Genomic DNA, 20,694 nt, shown 5'->3' on the forward strand with positions numbered 1-20,694 from the left:
TTTGGTGGTTTCTTATAAAACTAAACTTTTTTTCACCATATGATCAAGCAATTACGCTCTCTGTGAACTAAAGTCTTCTTTGATTTCTTTCAACACAATTTGTAAGTTTTAGCGTATAGATCCTTTATATGTGTTCTTAAGGTTATACCGAAATAAATGCAAGCTGAATAAACTCATTTTCTTTGAGGGAAATTACAAGCGGTATTGTCTTAAATTTCAATTTCCTAATAGTCTATGGTATTGTTATCATTACAGAATAACCCTAAATGTGGGGACTACTTAGAAAGAGTAGTACTATTTTAAAGCTAGAAAGAAACAGAGAATGAGGCACATCTTCTTGGATAATATGGTAGGGGACAGTCTATTTCTTCTTAAACCTATGTAAAAGTTATTTATCTTAATTAGAAATCATTTTAACTCTTTTTTCATAATTTTAATGGATTATAATGTTAATGTTGAATGGTTAGTCATATTGTATTAGTGATTCATATATTTGGGACAAATGTCCAATAGCGTATTTCTCCCAGGACCTTTGCCAAAATCACTTTTGCTAAGCTTATTTCATAAAAATATCTTTTTGTCTATTAAATATTAAAAACGGATTCTGTGAAAATTATCTATACTTTTAAAATTTTTATCACTGATTAAACTGTATAATATCTTATGAAGGACCACTACTAATAATTTTATTAAATGTGAAATATTCAGAATGTTTCTTTTGCAGGAGAGAAAAAGCTGATTCTGAAAGTAGCTGATAATATTTCAATTGTTAAATCTAAACTTAAGTGTTTAACTCTCTTTTGAATTACTAATGCTATGTTAAGCTTTCTATTTTTAGTTGCTCATCACAGCCCACATGCAATTATTATTCATCTCTTCATTAGAAAACCAGAGTTGTATATCCTTTTGCCTTCTTTAATAAAGAGATAATAAAGGGATGTAAGGATATTTAAACAAAAATTCTATAAATGACTTACACGTGGAGATTTACATGCTTAGGATTATGGAAACATTTAAACCAATACACTAGTGATCCAGGTCCCCTGGACAGTTCAAATATTCACTAGTGACTCTTCAGGCACTTCTGGAGCCCACTTTAGAGTTTTGAGGCCACTTTTGGACCATCTAGTGCAGTGAAGCATTAGTTAATGATGTGGCTCTAAGCAACTTTTCAACTTATTGAATATAATTTTAAAAGACTATGAGAAATATAACACAAAAGTTTTTATTTTTTTTCATTGCAAAGTGACAAAAAGCTGGGAGGAGATCTTTTGAGGTCATCTAATCATGTTCTTTTAAGTAAACAATATTCCCCTTCCATTGATTCATGTAGGGGAAGAAATGCCAAATCACCAATGGTGTCTCATATCCAATTTAATAGAGTTTCTTTTTAAGTAGTTTTCAATAAAATTCCTTCCTGGACATTTTAAATTCTTTCCTTATTTCAGGGAAATGGAGATGAGTTGGTAATACCCTGTCATAATGATCCTGTGTATGTAAATCAAATTTCAGAATTCACTTTTTTGTCCCCAAAGAATAATCATCTTAAAATTCCCTTCTTGATCTTTTTATTTGATTTGTTTTCTAATAATCCTTCTGGTTTTCCTTGACTCCATTACAAAGTTGTTCTGGAAATAGAAAACCATAAAGTGACCAGAGTTTGACCAAGTCCAGTCTGGTACATGCATAAACGTCATGTAAGTTAACCAGCACGTAATCAATAAATGTTGGTTTAACAGATAAATGATTAAGTGAAGCTATTATATAGTCTGGCCATTAAGTACAGGCAGAATGGCAGAATGAGGTCGACTTTCAACCTTAATTTCTTTATCTATAAAATGGCTTATTCTAATAGTAAATACCCAAAGGGTTTTATGAGGAATATATGAATTACTGTATGTATAGTACTTAATATAGTGACTGGTTTCTAATAAACATCACTAAATTATTTGCTATTAGAAATATTAAGATTTAAATAAAGAAACAAAATAAACAGGAATAAATGTTTGAAAGTAAATGTGCATCTCAAAAAGATAGTCTCCAAGACAAAAAAACTTTAGTCTTTAAACTGTTAGTCTCATATTTCTAAAATTTATGTGAAATATTAGAATTGGACAGTATTAAAAATCTTCTCATAATTTATGTAATCCCACTCAGTTGTCTCTCTAATAAAAAAAAAGTGGGGCATGTAAATTCACATGTAATCCCCTATATTACACACAATGATTATGTGGATATAGAAACCAAGGGTCTGCAGACTATGGCCCTTACCTAAATCCATCCCACTGCTTCTTTTGTAAGGTATTACTGAAAAATGGTTATGTCCATTCCTGCACATATTGTCTAAGGCTGCTTTTATACCACCACGCCAGGGTTGAGTAGCTGCAAAAGAAATCTTATGGCCCATGAAAATGAAAGAATTTACTCCCTGGTCCTAACAAAATAAAGGTTTGCAGATACCTACTGTAAATGATGAAGAAGAAACGACATACAGGGATTGATTTTATTACTGAATACATATGAATTACGTAAGAATAATAAACTCCTCCATGTTGAATACAAATGCATAATCCTTTAAAGATATTTGCATCTAGAACTAAGACCTGATGAAATAAATACCATTTTCTTACAATTGATTAAGCTTACTCTTTGAAATATTAATGTGCTTAATATATGTAGGGATGGGTGTAACTAAAAGAGGAGATGCTAAATATAGAGAATATTTAGATAATGGACATAGTGTTGAATAATGACTGCATTTTGAAGTGTGTTTAACAACATATATTCACAGCATTTTAAAACAAGAAAAAATACACAATTATCCTCAAACAGATGCATATACAAAATTAGATACATGTTATATCACAAAGCAAACCTCATATTCCATGGAACAGAAACCACAGATTTTTTATAAATTCCACAAAATTAAAGAAAAAAAGCGATGAAAGTAAAAACAATTACAGATACTTCAAATTAAATTTTAAAGTTCTAAAATTATTTAATTAAATAGTAATTCAGAACAAATATTAAAAACTTCTATTAAAAATTTCAGTAAAGAAAACAGCTTATCACATCGAGCCAAAGACATAAAGAAAATGTATGCTCTTGAACATTTTTTCTTACAAAAAGTAAAATTTAAACTAAGGCATTAGCACAAAGTACAACAAAAAAACATCTAAATGCCAAAATCAATTACCATTCAGTTAAAAGGCACAACATTTATCACAGAATTTAAACATCTTTCCTTGGATAAGGGTCTTTAAGAACATTAGCCGATTTAACTTGATGTAAATTACTAAATAGTACATGGAAATAAGCCAGGAAAACAGGTAATCAGCAAAAGAGAGGACCAAGAGATAGTTAATAATTAATCAGTACAATAAATGGGTAGTTTTACAGAAGTCTAAGTTATTTCAGGATGGGGAATAAATTAAGATTGAAGAATAGGAAGTAGTGGTCAGAAAATGAAAGGCTTATAGCAATGTTTCCAGAAGCATTGATGTATTCATAGTTTGATTTAATTCGATATTAAAAGGAATGACGTCAATGTTCTCCAAATTCCCAGCTTTAATGCAATTCCTATGTAAATTCTAGTAAAGATTTTGGTTGACATAAAAAAATTTATTATTGATATGCTGTCATGGGCCTTACAAGAGCAAAAAAAAATGTACAATAAAGTAGCAGGGATCACTGTATTTGATATTAAGTCTTATTATATAGCTGTAATAATCAAGACAGCATGGTACTGGCAGAGGGATAGACAAAGAGACCAATGGATCAGAATAGAGAACCCAGAAATGCACCCACACAAATATTTTTAAAATGTTAAAAATAACATAATGAAATTGTACAAGTAAATCCATACACTTTCTGGCACAACGAATGCATACATACATACACGCATACATATATTCATACATTATAGATACATACTAGAGTCTAAAAAGACTGTTCTGTAAATCAAGTGTGTGAATCTAAGAAGGAGAATGCATTCTAATTCATTTTTAGGAAATGAGAATTTCTTGGACATTCATCATGTGATAGGAAATGTCACTTTCTTTTTCTTTGAATCAGTTGAATTTTATTTTCGATTCCACTCAAAGAACCCCTGTAGTTATCAGATTCAATTCCTTGCCAAAGTGCATCACGTTGCCCCAGTGAACAAGAATCTTCCAGCACTGACCCAAGGCCTAACGTCTAAGTTCAAAGTCTGAGGCCAAGAGATGCTGTGTAGCCCCCAGTCTTGCCACCTCTCCGGGTGCTGCCAGGGAACTTGGAACCATGCTTCCTAGGAGACACTAGGAGATGCTAGGAGATGCGAGCCTCACTTTCCCTCTTCTGGCTGTTTGTATTTTCACTGTCCCCCTCCAATCATACTTCTCCCCATACTGGTCCCTAGGTAACCAGTATTTAGAGCTAAAGTCATGGGCATGTGTACCTGTAGACAAATCCTGTCTTTACTTCTGCAGCATCATCCTCCGATGAACAAGTAGAGCACATCTGTCTGACTTCCCTGCTTCATTGCTAATGTGCGTGCTTGACAGAGTTAACTTGGTCAGTGCTTACTGACACATTTTATATCCTGAAGTGGATTTTTTAAATAATCCCGTTATAAGTCACAGTTGTCAATCTAGGACAAAATGAGTATTATCTGTGGATTAAAATCATTTTAATATTTGCTGTCTGTTTCAGCTTTTACATACAATTATCCTACTAACTAAAGAAAAAATGACCAGTTTCTGGCATTGATAGGAAAGACTAAAAATAACAGGCAGAATGGTAGTGAATCACACAGCTGAGGGCCAGAAAGAAAGATCACTGGCATGCCAATGACTCTGTGCTGATCAACCAAATGCATGTGACTGGACTGATCACATCGTGCATCTGGACAGGCACAGGCATCACCCATCTAAGGTGGAGCTGCCAGCATGGAGAGAAAATAAGGACTTTCAAATGTGAGAATGACTAAGGCATCCTTCCAAGTCATCTTCAACATTGGTAGAAAGAGAGGCTGCTACAATTCCAAACTGCAACGGTAATGAGCAAGATAATTATCCTCTTTGCATAACCTATACATAATTTAATTGAGCCTAATTCTCCTCTTAAATTCCCAAAGGGAGATTATTCTTGATGTCAGAAAATTTACCCTTGGGAATCTTTCTTTCCCACTCTACATATTCCCTTGATGGTGGAAATTACACTGACTGCACGAATCCTGTTTATTTTCCAAACATCATTTTAAAATGTTCAATCAAAAATTGTTCTACCAGTTCTGGCTTGAATTTGGTATTCTATCAAAATTCAGATCAAGAAAAATTTCATTTCAAATTTCGCATCTTCAATAATAAAAGAGACTAAAGCATATACGTGTACACATGTGCACATACTCGTGTGCGCACAAACAAGGAAAACAAACGAGCAAAAAAGATGTTACCACCAGCCATTTAAAGAGCTCTAGGGAAAATAATTAACTTTGTATTTCCTGTTTCCTTATCACATATTTTAAAAAGGCATATATATATATATAGATAGATAGATATTTCTGTTTCAAATTTTTTATGTTACAGATAAGTGCAAAATAAAGCCTTATCAGTCAGTTATACACCCATTTTATAAGCATTTATTTTTATGCAAACTAATTAGTAATATTCTTTGTTTCCCCAAAGCTTTATCTTTAAAAGTGATTTTAAGGTCATTGTTTGGAGAATGCAAATAATTGGCAATTAGGGAATTCTTCTAATAAAATCTGCCCTACCTACAGTGTTAATATGTTTATTGGCTATAAAAACAGCTTTCACCCCCACCCTTTCTTTTTTCCTGAATTTCACTGTGATACCTGTATATGCTCGGCATATAAAATTTGAAATGTGTAATACAGCATAAGGAAGCAGCTTATAACCACTCATTATTCAAAAGCCTGCTCAATGAGAGGGTATTTGTTATTTGTCTACACAGGGTTCTATTTTCCAACGTGCTTACAAATGAAATACATTTCTAGGGAAAATAGCGGTGATGATTTGGCCCCATCTCTTACAGTGTAATGAGGAGAATTACTTGCCAAAACTTCTACACTTTGAGAGCAGTGCTTACTAGAGAATGTTAACTCTTTTCTTCACCTTTTTCTCCTTCTGCCCTTGGGAAAGCGAGTGATTTGACAGGTAGGAGGGTAGTGAGAGCCTGGTGTTCATTGGCTGCATTTCTTACTGACAGGATAAACGTGACAAAGGCTTGTGATTGGCTCTACTATGTTGAGGCGCAGTGGATATTTCTACTCATCATTTCCATGGAGAAAGTGAATAAATAAGCAGGATTGCTCATCCAAGTCCACCATCTTCCAATCCTTGTTCATTCCTTGGTGACACTGAATCGCTGGAAGGGCCAGGTAGTAGCTGTTGTGAGAAGACAAAGAGATTGGAATTTATTAGGGATAGTTGGACAACTGCTTTCCCACAGAAAGAGAAGCTGTTACTTTGTCATTTATTTACTGGGATTCCTTATGAAAATTCTCGAGGAAACATCCTGTGGTGATGAGAAGGTCAATTAATTACATATCCCAAAACATCATGAAAAATGAACTTCAAGGAGAATGTGCTTCCCGTGTGGTAACATCTAACAGTGTGCCATTAACAACTGTCCGTGTTACTGAATTACAGCCATGAATTACTGTTTCTTTAACACAGCTTCTTGGACTAACCTTTTCATCATTTTCTGCCCTATTATCAAATACTGTATGATAAACTGTTCATATTCAAGTTGCCTCATTGGCAGAGTCCCATCTATGGTGTATGTTGAAGAATATGATAGAGCTACGTAGTCCTATCAAGATACTGCTTTTCAAAGTGTTTATTAATTTGCACAACATTAGCAAAGTTACCAGTGACTTTAAATTGTCTATTTCCACACATTCTTACCAGCACTGAGAATTCCATTTTAACTTTTTTTTTTTTTTTTGCTAACTTGAGACCCATGAGGAAGTATCTTTAAAAAGTTACCTGCAGTTATGTGCATTTTCTTTTTTGTGAACATAAGACTTAAGCCTTTGATTATTTATTTTTGCAGGGTGGGGCGGAAGAAAAGGAGGACAGGAGGAAAGAAAGACCACTTGACATGCTAATTACTTTGAGGGGATCAATTCAAGAGTACAGGTATCCCCCAATTTCCAAAAGTTTGTAATTGCCGCTTTGTTTTATGAAAGATCTACCTTCATACCTGTGTTCTGTAGCTGAAAGAAATACAGAGAAGACTTTTGCTTTTACAAAAAAAAAAAAAAAAGGTGAAAAGCAAAAATAGCACTCAGCATTTGTTTTGCTGCAAGCCATCCTAAGAGGCAGGGTGCACCCCCAGCAGCAAGAGTGATGCCACCCACCTCCTTCCCTAGAACTATGCTTAGCATCACCGTGTGAAGCCTGGTGTTGAACTGTGACCGTGAGCATCTGTGCTTTACCTCGGTCTATTCCGTGCATCCTATGCAAGACGAGAAAAGCCTACGAAAAGCCTAAGAAAGGTTATTTTTTGGGGTCTGAGAATGCTCAAAATGTTATTTCATATAAATTAATGATAATCACTTCTTCTCTTTACGCCATTGAAGCTTACAAAAAGTTTCATAGAAGCACCGGGCTTTGGGACAGCCGGGGAAATCTGGGCAAGCCTGTGCTGGTCAGGCTGCGCATTTAGATGGACACAAGCACCACCGGCTAAGGGCAGAACTGCCAACAAGGCATGATTCCGTGAATATTTCCATGAATGCTCAAGAGGCATCGCAAAACTGTGTTTTTCCAAACATATTACAAAAAAGATTTTCTTTTAATAAACGTATCTTCCTTCACATGCAAATCGTGTATTTTTGATTCTGAATTTCTTAACGCTTTGAGTGCGATTTTCTTTCTTTTTTTTTTTAAAGATTTATTTATATATCTCTATACAGAGATAGAGACAGCCAGCGAGAGAGGGAACACAAGCAGGGGGAGTGGGAGAGGAAGAAGCAGGCTCACAGCAGAGGAGCCTGATGTGGGGCTCCAACCCACAACGCCGGGATCACGCCCTGAGCCGAAGGCAGGCGCTTAACCGCTGTGCCACCCAGGCGCCCCACAAGTGCGATTTTCTTTATTATACTTTATAAGTGTTTATTGCCACTCTAAAAGAGCCTTATTGATCTTTGTTTTCGCAGTTTGTTACTACTGCTTACTGACTTGTAACTCATTTTAAGGTTTTTCCGCTTAATCGGAATGAATGTTCAAATGTCCCTTCTCATTGACATAAACAATATAAATCCCTTTCCCATATATAAAGTATTTATTATAAGCAGTATTATTCTATTGTTTATTTTTAGGTATTTATTCTAGATATTCTATATATATATTTTACAGAAGAAGTATGTTTCTGTTGTTCCTTTGATAAGGGTACAAGAATTAGAAAGGAAAAATATAACAAAAACATTCTGGCAGTTCATGTAGTTTGAGATACCATCCATTTTATAAACCAGAAGTGAAGAATTTCTATACCTTGGGTTACAATCAACTTTTATTTAATAGGAAGATGTAATCATATGTGAGGGAAATTGTGAAAAGAATATAATGTGCTTAGCAAATATTTATTGAGCACCTACTATATATCCGGAAATGTCCTAGTGAGTAAGGAAAGGGTTAAGGTATAGGCAAGGAAGGGTAAGGGGGCCCTGGCTAGGCTCTATTCCTGGCAAGCAGAAGCCTAAGACAGAGTGGACAAGAGATAAGGAAACAGACCACCTGGCCCTGGATCCCGGGAGTATTTGTCTTTGACGGCTACATCATAATCACAGAAAATGACCAGACCTCAAAGAAGTAAGTCATAAAAAGTGTTGTCAATTGTCCTTCCTCAAACCAAGAGGGCACATGAATCTCAAGGCCACAGGCTTCCTGGTCAAGCTTTCAATAAAAGACAGACCCTAAAAACCCTCAGTGGCAACCCTGTTGGGACGCCTCTCACGCCTGAGAGCGTTTTCTATATCCTTGTTTAATAAACTTGTATCACTTCACTCACTCTCCTTTGTCTGCAAGATTCATTCTTTGACTCCGTTGAGACAAGAACCTAGCTCTCCCCCTTCACTAGCTTCTAGGATTCTATCAGTGAACAGAATATTTTTAAAAGCCATAACTGGGGTGCTTGGGTGGCACAGATGGTTAAGCTGAAATCAGACAGTTTCAGCTCAGGTCATGATCTCAAGATTATGAGATCGCACCCCACACTCTGCACTCAACAAAGAATCTGCTTGTGATTCTCTCCCTTTCCCTCTGCAGCAATGCTCCTCTCTCCCTCTGAAATAAATAAATAAATCTTTAAAAATAGAAGAATTAAAAAAGGAAAAGAAAAGACATAACTATCATACAGTTTATAATCTAGGAGCCATTACTAATTTAATTTAGAATAAAGTTAATCTAAATTGTTAGAAAGACATTCCATATTAGAGGTAGAAGTATAAACTCTCAAATATTCACCAATTAAGCAGGAATTAAAATACATTAAATAAATGCATTCTCAAATTGTATCATTACATTCCTGAGTAGAATGGAGTTATTTTTCCAATTACATGGGTGTCATTTTGTAAACGAGTTAGGACTTTTATCTCTCAGGTAAAAGTCATTTTTGGTAAGCTGAAATGGTTTGCTTTTTTGTCTAGCTCTTTCTTCCTACTTACTGATTACAATACAAAACTGAAGAATAATTTTTATTGTTGCACTTTATTAGTTTTATTTTCTACGACTTCATTTGTTTTGAGTGAATTAATGATGTTTTATATTTACCAACAAGAAAAAAACTAAATCAGTTTTTTCTGTAATTGTGAGACTCGATTATATTTTTTAATTTAGTTTTACTTTCCTACAGATATTTGTACAGTTAATTAAAAATGCCTATCTTTATTTTACAATCACAAAATCTAAAAGAAAAAAAATTATTCCATGAAGGTCACATATACATGTGGAAAAAAATTGGCCAAATCTTAAGTTATGATAGTACAGTAAATGATATAGTGAAATCACTTCAACTCTGTTTGATAAACATATTTGAAAAAAAATACATATTTTGGTTGCCTCACATAATAAGTACTATATTTCTTTTATTGCTGTCTTTGGAAAAACAGAAGACATCATTCTGTCTCATAGTAATGGATGAAAGGAAATGAGGAAAAAAATATACCCAGTTGTGATATTGTGATGTATAGCAATAAGTATGTATTTGGTTTCTGTCCCATTTCTGGCACAGAGCTCCTAAAGCTCTTGGAATTTCCTAAGAGAGCAGCAAAGGTGTCTTTTGTTATGTTAATGAGGTGATTTAAAACCCTATCTAAGGGTGGGGGCTGGTTACCAGTAGAGCCAATCATGTGATTAGAGGGTTGGAATTTTCAGTCCCACCCTCCCACCCCACTCCAGGGAGGAAGGAGAGATTGTCAGATTGAGTTCAATTACCAATGGCCAATGATTTAATCAATTATGTCTGTATCATGAGGCCTCCATAAAAGTCCAAAAGGAGGAGAGTCAGAGAGCTTCTTGGTTGGTGAACACATGAATATTTGGGGAAGGCGGTGGGCCTAGAGAGCGCAGGAAGTTCCGTGACTTTCATCATACTTTGCCCTCTACATATCTTCCATTTGGCCGTTCTTCAGTTATACCCTTCTCTAACAAACCGGTAATCTGGTAAATAAAATGTTTTTTTGAGTTTCATGAGCTTCTCTAGCTTTGGAACCTCTGATACGCAGCGAATCTGTCAGAAGCACAGTTAACAACCTAGGCTTGCTACTGGTATCTGCAGCAGAATGGCATGGAGGACAGTCTTGGGGGACTAAGACCCTAACCTGTAACCCGTAGAATCTGATGCTATCTCTGGGCAGATAGCATCAGAATTGAGGAGGATTGTAGGACACCCAGCTGGGGTCCAAGAATTGTTTGGTGGGGTTGGGGGCGGGGGTGGAGAAAAACCCCACACTAGGCAGTTGGTACCAGAAACTTCCTGGAGTCAAAGGTTAGAAAGATACAATGGGCAAGAGGGAAATAGGGACTCAAAGAATAGAAACATGTAAATTTGGAACCAGAAGTCTAAATAAGGAAGCAGTTCTGTAAACAGATTTGCTATTAATGTAACTCAACTGCTTTTCATCTCTTCTATCTAGCAGCTAATCACAGTGTCTATTATGAAAATTAGCCATTTTCCCCATTAGGGCAGTGCCTTCATAGAAAGCCACCACAAAGTCAGTGACTGGCTTCGTATTGGCTGACCTGGTTTCAGCTGCTGACCATTTACTAACTTTGGAGAGGGGCTGGCATTATATGGGCAACTATGAGAAAACCTTTATCGAAGTTGATATCCTGCAAATAGTCCATCTGCAATGGGTTCATCTACAAGTAGTGAAGAAACCTTTATTTAAAAAAAGCTACAGAGAAGCTGTTAGCTGTACAGTAGCTGCTGGATAAATCATCAGCCACACAATTACAAATCCAAATTACACAAACCCCACTAGGATGTAAATTTTCATCATTTTTTCAAAAGATGTCAATCTTGGTATTTACAAATTTCAGATATTATCTATTTTTTTCTCTAAATGGATTTCTATGTCATGCAGGTGTATTTCTTGCCATTTTAAAATTATTGAAAAAAGTAGTTTCATCTCAAAACAAACTCTCTCCAAAAAAAGAACATTGATAAACTACATAATAGGTTTTATTTATTTTTTAATATTTAGCTAAGGGGCACCTGGGTATCTCAGTCCATTAAGTGTCTGCCTTTGGCTCAGGTCATGATCCTGGGATCCTGGGATGGAGCCCCACATCGGGCTCCCTGCTCAGCAGAGAGCCTGCTTCTCCCTCTCCCTCTGCTACTCCCCCTGCCTGTGCTCTCTCTCTCTCTCAAATAAATAAATAAAATCTTAAAAAAAAAAACCATTTAAAAATATTTAAGTAATCTCTACATCCAACACGGGCCTCGCACTCACAGCCTCAAGATCAAGAGCCACTCCCTCTTTTTACTGAGCCAGCCAGGTGCCTCACAATATATTTTAAAAGAGTAGAAAAATCAAACTTTGAAGACCCAAAGAGCAAGAGAAGAAATGGGGGGAGAGGGAGGGAGAACAACAAAAAAAGCTTAAATTGACTAGATTCTAGTCTAGTAGGTAGAATACGAGTATTTCTGTATTCATTCAGTTACTGAAGGGCATCTTGGTTCCTTCAAAGTTCTGGCAATTATGAATAAAGCTGCTAACAACATCCACGTAAAGGTTTTTGTGCAGACATGAGCTTTCAACTCCTATAGGTATATACCAAGTTCACAATTGCTGGATCTTCCTGCAAGAGTATGTTTAGTTTTGTAACAAACTGCCATACTGTCTTCCAAAGTGTCCGTACCATTTTGCATTCTCACCAGCAGGGAAGGAGAGTTCCTGCTGCTCCACACCTTCACCAGCATTTGGTGGTGTCAGTGTTCCCGATTTTGGCCATTCTAGCACGTGCGCACTGGTGCCTCATTGTTTTAATTTACATTTCTCCAAGGATTTAAGTTGAAGATCATCTTTTCATATGTTTATTTGCCATCCGTATATCTTCTTTGGTGAGATGTCAAGGTCTTTGGCCCATTTTTCAACTGTGGTGTTTTTTTTCTTCTTATTGTTGAATTTTAATAGTTCTTCGTATATTTTGGACAACAGTCCTGTGTCAGATGCATTTTTGCAAATATTTTCTTCCAGTTTGTGGCTTATCTTTTCAGTCTCTTGAAATTGTCTTTCAGAGAAAAAGTTTTTAATTTTAATGAGGTACAGTTTATCAATTCTTTCTTTCATGAATCATGCCTTTGGTGTTGTTTCTATTGCCAAACCCAGAGGCATCTAGATTTTCTCCTATGTTATCATCTAGGAGTTTTATATTTTTCCGTTTCACATTTAAGTCTGTGATCCATTTTAATTTAACTTTTGTGAGGGGTGTAAGATCTGTATCTAGATTCACTGTTTTGCATGTTGATGTACAGTTGTTCCAACATCATTTTTGAAAAAAGTCTTTGCCTCATTGTATTGCCTTTGCTCCTTTGTCAAAGATCAGTTGGCTGTGTTTGTGGGGTTTACATCTTGGCTGTCTCTTCTGCTCCTTTGATCTGTTTGTCTATTCTTTTGCTGTCTTGATTCATGTAGAGCTACTTCTTTTCAGATTCTGTTGTCGCCTTTCAAGGAGGACCAATTTGCTATTACCTTTAAAAAGATACATTTATCCCTATTTAGTCTTGATTTTCTTTTTCTTATTCACTCTTAAAAGAGATGCCTGTACTCCATATGTTCTAAATATCAACTTCACCACTCCCTTTTACTTTTCATTTACAGCCTAAGCTCTTCAATAGTATACGTCCTGCCCATCCAATTTGAACTTTCCTCACTCTTGAGACATCAGATTTCACTGAATCTGCTCATTCCTCTGTTTATTATCTGTCTCCCTTTTCCTCATTCTCTTTCTCTCCCCCTCCTCATTCTCTCCCTCTCTCTCATCTCTGTTTCTGCCTCCATCTGTATGTCTGTCCCTCTTTTCTTGGTTCTGTTTTTGTTGATCGACCTGATAATGTCAGTGCTGACTAGAGTTCCATTCAGGACCTTGTGCTCTTCCTGCTCTTCTGAATTCATAACAATCCTGGCCAATTAATTAATTAGGAACTACATGTACTAGGGGTTTTAACATGACACTAAAAATTTGACACATAACATCTCACATAGCCTTCAAAATAGCCCAAGGTGCCCAAGGTACTCTTATTTTTCAATGTTGCAATTACCTATTAATGTGGAAAAATACCTAAAATATAGTAGAAACAAATAAAATTTTTAAAAATATCTTATGATTTTGTGGGTTAGGAGTTTGGGCTGAGCAATGCTTTGCACCGAACATTAGCTTGGTGGTATTCAACTGGTTACCAATCTTACACGGAGAGTCCAAGAGGCTTTATTCACATGTATTTGTGATGGGCTGGTAGGAAGGCCAGTGTCATCCGGACCACTATCCCTCTCCATGTATTTGCAGAGCTTCTCTGACTAGACAGTTGAACTTCTTATATGGTGACTCAGCGGGGTAGTCACAGTCTATACATAGTGGCTCAGGGCTTCCAAGGGACAAGCTGCTGTTGCCAATCACCTTAAATACCAGACCCAAAACTGGCACGACATCAATTCAGCTGCACTGTTTGTCAAAGCCAACCCAGATACAACGTGACAAAAAGAATCCCCTCTTGCCAAAGGGAGGACTCAATATATTTTTGGCCTACTATTATCATCACTATTTTTAGTTTAAGGCATTGAGTCTTAGCTAAGTAAATGTGCTGCATAAATTCACAAAACTAACAAATAATGAGCTGGGGTTGTCATTTATGAACTTTTCTCTTCCAAAACCATGTCTCAGTTCAGACATGTCTCTGGAACTTTACACTGATGCTTCTACCTACTGACTGGGTATAATTTTGTGAATTATTCAGAATTTCTTTAATATGAACATGCTTTATAAGCAGGAAGTTAAAATAATCAAGTAAACAAATACTCAACTTTTTCCTACTTCATGGTCTCACTGTTTTTTACGATATTGCATTGTCGTCTAGTGCAGACAATGGAGAGGATTCCTAAATTTTATTGATCTCTGCAATATTCATTTGCTTATAACTATCCTCTTCCCTAGATAATAAGCTAATCGAAAATAAGTACTTCATTGAATTCCTCTTTGAGTCTCCAGCTTGAAGCATATTGTCTAGAATATATATGTGGTCATATTTGTGGAAAGAATGAATTAATATAACTGGTCTTACTTATATCAATTTAGTCTTATGCATATCAAATTAATCTGTCAAAATGAGAGCTTATTTAATAATATTTAATACATTCTTCTGTCTTTAGGAACTTGTAGTGTACTGAAAAATGCTTTATTGGAAATTCTTGGTTGTAAAACAATATTAAATTTCAGTTCTATCAACTTTTGGGCATCAATGTACTTTAACATTCTTACTGTTACCTTTCTAGCAAGAATAATTTACTTTCGGAAGAATAACAATTCAGTCATACTTAGGGAATAGGAAGAATGGTAAATGATGATTTGAGAAAACAAAAACAAAAGTGATACATTTGTGTATCCAGACAGGAAAAAAAAAAAAGTCAGCTCTCATTTATGTGTATGTATAACTTCAAAAATTTTCCCTTCTAACTGACAAAATATCTATAAGAGGATTTTAGAATTAAGAATACATTAAAAACTTGCTGGGTTTTCAGGTATATTTTCCTTCAATATAATGATACAATATTTGATATACAAGTCTGTGTTGTTGTACATTGTCATAAAGGGAATTGATTGAAACTATAAACAAGGTTGAATAATTTAAAAGTAATAAAGTTGGTGAGTCTCTGCCTTGGTTTCCTATGTGTTACTTTTTCATACACGTGCCTTTGAAGTAACAACGAAGTAACTGATCTCACTTCAAATTCTTCTCAAGTTTCATAATTATGTCATTAGAGAAATTTACCTCATATTTGAACATGTTCAGTAACCCCACCAGATTGTGTAGCTTAATATTCTGAGAAGGAAAGGTTTGAAATGTTATATGAATTGTTGGCTGATTGCACTTGATCTGAAATTGCCTGCTCATTACCATCCAAATCATTGGCAGCTTATCAAGTCAACTCCAGTGATGAGAATGAAGCACATGTCACCATACCGTACATGTAGATGTGCTTGGACAAATTTAGCATTTTCACGCATAAGATATTAAGGAAATATTTTTAAATGATAGTTTAGAAAATAAAACTCAAAGTGAATATTCTATTATTTACTAAAGTCTGCTGTATTTTTGCACTAGTCCAAGATCTGAGTGTTTCTTTAAGGCACATATCATTTCTGCTCTCCTAACTACTACAATTTAATAAATATTTGATAATAATTCAGTTGTATTCCACAACATTACGACAGGTAATATAAAATATAATGCACATAAAATATAATGCACAATTGAATTAAAGTAGATAGTGCAAAGAAGTCTCACAAATTGTTGTAAAAGTTGATAAAAAAAGATTTGCATTAAGTGTTACATTATAACAATATAACAAATGAAATAAAGTGTATGATCTACATTGTATTAAAGATAAAACAGCAAAGTCTATCAGATAAATTTATGTGATTTGGCATTATTTTGACATATGACATTGACATTAATAACAATGCCTCCTGGTTCCATGGTAGTCAAGTTTTTCAGAGAATTCAGTAATTTGTTGTTTGGCACATAAGAACTTCTGTGTCTCAATAAAAACATGTTGGAGGAAGAAATCAATGAATAACTGAAGCATAGACATCACTGTTTTTTCTAAGTTATTAATATATTCTGAATCTAAAAACAACCCTTGTCTGATAAAATGACATAATTCAGAGTGATTTGGTTTCCAGAAGCTTGTGTTGTTATACCATTCCGGAAGAAAAGGTGTGAATCTGAATGAAGGGCCTCGTCTCTAGACTCATCTGTCCCTGATTTTAGTGCAAAGAAAAAAAATAAAAGAGGCAAATGTATAAGACTCTTGAATTTTCCAGAATGCTAAAGGGCCAGGATTGGAAGTGTTCTGTGCTTCCATGCTGAGGTCGGGGATGTTTGACTGTGGCTGTTTATTGCAACATGCTACCCAGTGCAGAATATAACTTGCAGATGTGTATTTAAAAGAAGAGATGGAGTTATACTTTAGCAGTTTCTTCCAACAGAAGTGTACTACTTATTTTGTGAGCATATTCAAGTGAACTGCAATTACTAAAATTGAAAATACATCACAGAAAATACTTTCAGTGAAGATTCTATGCTGGATCAAGGACTCAGTGAAGTGATTTAGACTTACTGGCATCACTACTTCTCAAGCATAGTCAAATTAATGATCTATATAACTAGATTTTACCATTTACAGATATGAATCTGAGGCTATTCAGAAGGCAGTAAGTCCAAAACCCTTATAACCAAGAGTTCTTTAGATCGAAAAACCATAAATCTATACATTTTTATATAGAAGAGTCCTTAGAGGAAACTGCCAGGCAATTATTTTTGTGACCATGAAATGGCACAGAATGCAAGCTATCTTAAAATGTTGTATATTTTACATAGATGGAAAAGTGTATTGTGCTTCAATTCAGGAATGATGAAAGACATTGCACTTACTTAAGCAACTAGAAAATCATCAAGAGGATGATTAGGAGAATCTCTGAAGACTTTGCATTTTAATGAGACCATAATTATTCATCCAACTTTCTCCAAACAAAAGTTTTAGCCTATGATATTCAGAGCTCATTAAAGAAACATGATATTTTGAAGAAAATGCAATGCTATTTTAAATTAAAGGTTAAGTGTTGCAGTAGAAATAAGACATAAACTGAGGAAATCTTAAGTAACTGATAGCAGTGGTAATGAACTTTGTTGTATGATCAGAAAAACAGTATTCTGTAATATACATGGACTGAGTGTAAAATAGTGGTTCCAAGAAGAAAAAAAATCTCTATCCTATAAACAAGTTAGTAAATGTGAAAATTATATCACGCACTCAATTTTAACATATGTAGACCTTAAAAATAATTATTTAGAAAATCATTGCATAGCCATCAACCTCTGATACCTCTTATCACAATGATGGCAATAAATTTCAATTACTTTTTATAGAAATATATGTTGTAAAAAATGCAGTCTATTTTAATTTATGCATTTTCAATAAGGTTCCATTTTATTATTTCTGAATAAAGAGTGTAAAAATTTGAACCAGCTGTGAAAATTAGCATATACACCTTCCCAGGATCAAAAAGAACTTGGGGCCTAAAGCAGAAAACCTAGGAGAAATTTCATATACTTCCCCATTTTTTTTCTTAGTTTAATGGGGAAAAAATATATCTTCAAGGAAACTTTGGCTTGAACTCAAAAGTTTCCAGCGAAGTTTGAATTCTCAGCTTGAAAATTAAGGGAGTGCCTATCAGAGGATTGTTTCTGTAAGGCAAAAATCTGTCAAGAGAGCCTTAAAGACAGAAAGAGATATTGGAATATCAATAAAATGTCATTAACCTCCTATGCCATTTGGTTAGAATCTTTGCTGTTCTCTTTGTATTTTTGAAGTCAGTAGTAAAGCCTGCATGAAGAGTAGGAGCAGGTGGCTGGGATTGATTGAGAGTGTCATTGGACTACTCCTCAGACACCCCCATGTCTTGAGTTCTGTAGACACCAGGGAAGGAGAATGGGGAAGAGGTGAGATCCTTCCTATAAAGAAATTTGTAATCTTAATGATTAACCACCTAAGCAGTAAATACATTCCTTTAATAAACCCTCTGAATTGTGATCCCTGCTCCCTGATCCCCTAAATTGTGACCCTTTTCACTCTGATGTGAAAGATAATTCATATCAATGTTATTTAACATACATGAGAAGTTTAAAGATGAGAATTGTTTGGTCGAATTTCCAGTCACCATTCCCTTGCAAACAGGCTCTTTTTTTTTTTTCTTTATTTTTATAAAGATTTTATTTTTGAGTAATCTGTACACCAAACATGGGGCTTGAACTTACAACCCTGAGATCAAGAGTTGCATGTTCTACCCACTGAGCCAGACAGGTGCCCCATCCTTCCTTTCTTCCTTCCTTCCTTCCTTCCTTCCTTCCTTCCTTCCTTCCTTTTCTTTCTTTCTTTCTTTCTTTCTTTCTTTCTTTCTTTCTTTCTTTCTTTCTTTCCCAGTATACTTAATGTTTAGTGGTTTTCTTTCTTTCTTTCTTTCTTTCTTTCTTTCTTTCTTTCTTTCCCAATATACTTAATGTTTAGTGGTATATTACTTTCAGGTGTACAGTACAGTGATTCAACAATTACATACATTACTCAGTGCTCATCACAATAAGTGTACTCTTAATCCCCTTCACCTATTTCAACAATCCTTTCATTCCCTCCACTCTGGTAGCCACCAATTTTTTCTCTATATTTGACTCATCTTTTTGGTTTGTTTGTTTATCTTTTTTCCATGTTTGTTTTGTTTCTTAAAATTCCACATATGAGTGAGATCAAATGGTATTTGTCTTTCTCTGACTGAGTTATTTCACTTAGCATTATACCCTCCAGATCCATTCATGTGTGGCAAATGGCAAGGTTTCATTCTTTTTTGTGGCTGAGTAATAGTTCATTACATATACATTTCATAATATATTACATATTTCAATATATATAGTATATATCCCAATATGTATTTATATATTATATATTTCAATATATAGTATATATTCCATTATATATCTATATATCTATTATATATAGATAGATATAGACACACACAGACACACACACAGAAACACACACACACACCACATCTTCTTTATCCATTCATCCATTGATGGACACATGGGTTGACTCCTAATTCATCTATTGTAAATAATGCTGCAATAAACATAGGGATCTATATCTCTTTTGGATTTGTATACTAGGCTCTTTAACTGTTGTTTTACATAATGCTCGTGAAGCTTATTTTGTCTTGCTATGCATAATAATTATGCCATATATATATACACATATATATACATATATATGTGTATATATATATATATACGTATATATGTATATATATATAAATATATATATATAATATATATATATATTTAAACTCTATCAAATAGACTTCAGTGCCTTTCCTCTGTTAATGCTTTATATTATTGACTTTGCTTCCCAGGTCTAGACATATTAAAAAAATATTATATTGCCACATAAGATGGAGACATTAAGTCCACTGCTCCCATGTATATGTAAATTCTCACTCCACCCAGGGACTAACAGGGTAAATTTCACTGACTTAACTTTACTGGGAGTTATCATTAAGTTTAACTACAAGGGGCACCTGGGTGGTTCAGTTGGCTGAGCATCTGCCTTCAGCTCAGGTCATGATCTCAGGGTCTTGAGATCTAACCCTGCATCGGGCTCCCTGCTCAGTGGGGAGTCTGCTTATCCCTCCCCCCTGCTCATGCTCGCTCATGCTCGCTTATTTAATAAATAAATAAATAAATAAATAAATAAATAACATCTTAAAAAATGTTTAACTACAACATGGGCGTACTCTTCTCCTCTCTACTTCCCTTCTTGCTACCAATTGCCCAACAAAATTTTCTTTGAGCTTTATATACCATTATATAGGGTTTAGTGTCATTGGCTACTTGTTCTCATACCTAGTCCCACTCGGAAAAAAGGAGTTATTTGGAAAATGTTCAAGGAAAGGAATGTGTAAGCACAATATACTCTTTAATTACCAATTAATCTATGGCAACATTGCTCAGAAACAAAGGTTTCTTGGCACACTACTTTGTCACCATCACTTGTGAGTTTATAGCAAGTAATTTATTTCTAACGACAAGAGGAGTAATGTAATTTATACAAAGCTTATTAATAAAACAGAACATATTAAAAACTTCCAAATAATGTTATTCTTAATTGCTTTCTGATGTGTTTTATTAAATTGAAGAATTGGTGCTAACTGCAAATTTGATGACAACCAGAATCTACCCTTTTGATATTACAGCTATACAGAGTGACAGTTCAAAAACATAGTAAATAGCTTCTTGTTCTATGAAATTCTACAGTGATTTATTTTTTTCTGAAATAATCTTAGTTTGCACATGGGAATGACTGTTCTGTGTCTGAGCCACACAATCCTAGTTAGAGGTAAAAGAAATGAGACTCACTGG

The sequence above is a fragment of the Ursus maritimus genome, unplaced genomic scaffold (genome assembly GCF_017311325.1).
Source record: "Ursus maritimus isolate PB19 unplaced genomic scaffold, ASM1731132v1 scaffold_4, whole genome shotgun sequence".
Lineage (NCBI taxonomy): Eukaryota > Metazoa > Chordata > Mammalia > Carnivora > Ursidae > Ursus > Ursus maritimus.